Here is a 2,233-nt window from a genome sequence, read left to right as displayed (position 1 = left end):
GTTCTATCAGTTTCTGAGGTAACTTAGTGTCAAAAATTAGCTACCACACATCTGAACGTGCTTTCTAAAGAGCAAATGCTTCTGAGGGAATTCGTTTTAAGATTGGACTGCTAGTCTCAAAACTAGGCACTTTTAAGCTAAGTCTTTAGTCCGGGCAAGTCTGTGGTAAAATGGGTCCTTAATAGAATCACTGACTGCCCCCTCTAATTATTAAATGGTTAATTTATATGCTAGTGGATGAGCCCGATTGCAAAACCCGTTCGACCACTAGGTGGCAGAAAAATGCAAAAAAGTTATTTTCTACCATCTGTTGGTTGTCTGGATTTTTTCAAGTCAGGTACTATAAAGTGGCTCTAAAATGTCATCTGCAAGTGATGGCATTTAGCACTGTATAGTCATTTAGCAGTGTAGGAGTTTAGTTATCACAGTTTCTGTTAAATCATCCCTCCCACTAAGGCTGTCTCTGCACAAACATGTTAAGTCATCGTTTACAAACCACAGTTGTTGGGTACACACAGCTTGCCATGCCAAAAACAAGCAAAACATATTTGAGCTTAGCCTGATTAATTTATATCTATTTGCTTTAACCTCTCCAGATTAAAAAAAAAATTGGCTTTGGGTTGAGAGCTAATTTAAACCATTTCCCCATGGACTCTGACTCAGTTCACATATCATCATTCTTGGCTTTTAGCTTAGTGTGTCCTAGCCAGTTGTTTTTATTCCGTAAACTAAAGAGGCATGAGAGCTAGTGTGGTGCAAGAGTTAATATGTTGGACTGGCACTGGGGAGTTCTGGTCCACCCATAGTTACAGAAGCTCACTGGGTGACTTTGGGCCAGTCACTCTCTCTCTGTCCAATCTACCCCACAGGGTGTTGTTGGGGAAAAAATAGAAGAAGGTTGTGTTAATGCATTACTCTGGAACAAAAAGATGGGATATAAATCTAACAAATAAACCAAAGCTTAGGGTGATGTTTAAAGCAAGTATTTTATTCTCCCCCTTTCATTATCTGTTCAGCTTATATGTTGGGGCTTGCTTTCTTTCCAGTTGCCCTCAGCCAAAAGCCCAAAAAGGTTATCTATTTGAGCCCCCTCTGGGTAGAGAGGAAAGAAATAGATGAAAATAATTAAGTAACATTTTTGGCATAAAGAAAATTGGCCAGGACCACTCTGGCATTGTCATCCCTATTCTGAAAAGGTGGTAGTGGCACTCCACTTCTGCTTTTTTCCTTATTCGTTCTGGATCTTTTAGAACTTGATCTCCTGATTTGCCCATGCCAGGGTAGGAAAAGGCCAAGCTGCTGGCTACTCCCCCCCCCCCGCCTTCCTCCTGTAGATGAGCCAGGTGTCAACTGTAGACTTTCCTTTGGCATTTAGGACCTAGGAGGTGAACCTTACTTGAAACTGAAAGGCTGTGCCACCATAAAGCACTTAATTCAGGGAAAATGTATTTGTTAGTTGTTCTGAGGTCTTGTGGGGATTTCAAAGATCTGTTTAGATATGACCAGAGTCAAACTGAGTTCATCTCTTTGCCTAATCCCATCAGGCCCAAACTGACCCTCCCTGCCCCCAGACAAAGCCTCCTGCAAGCCCATCTAAACCACAGAATAGAAGCCTTCTCACCAGCTCACAGCACAGCCCAAGGGCAGCCCCTACAAGGGAATTGCAACCCAGAGAAACCCCAACCTTCCATCCTCTATCAGCTGATGACCTCAACATTCCATCCCCTTTAACGGTGGTTTTCCCCAGCTCTGCTGCTCTCCTGAAAACCCCATTTTGCTGAACAATAGAACTCACCCTACGTACACTGACAAGGACCTGCCCAGCTTCCCCAAACTGGCCAGCAAATCAGTTTCCAAGGGTTTCCCACCTTATAGCCCTCAACTTCTATAAAAATCTTTGCTTTCCCATTGTTTTGGGTCCCTCTTTCTGGTAAAGCAGGCACCCAAGGATCCTTGCAGTAAACATGGTTTTTCTCATTGTTGTGCTCCCTCTTCAATCTGAATCCATGACAAAACTGAGCTCCAGAGAAAGACAGCAACAGACTTTTCTCCACACTTGGTTCATGTCACCATGTTTTAATTTTCTATATATTGCCAATGAACACCTCTACTTCTGTCTAGCAAAAGGGACTAAAATCTGGTTCATAAATTGTTCAAAGCCATAATGTGGTTTATTTGGTTTAGCATAATGCATAAAATCAACTAACTGGTTTGTAAAGCATGGTTTATAGGA

The sequence above is a fragment of the Candoia aspera genome, chromosome 1 (assembly GCF_035149785.1).
Source record: "Candoia aspera isolate rCanAsp1 chromosome 1, rCanAsp1.hap2, whole genome shotgun sequence".
NCBI classification, from domain to species: Eukaryota; Metazoa; Chordata; class Lepidosauria; order Squamata; family Boidae; genus Candoia; species Candoia aspera.
This window is presented reverse-complemented; position numbering follows the sequence as displayed.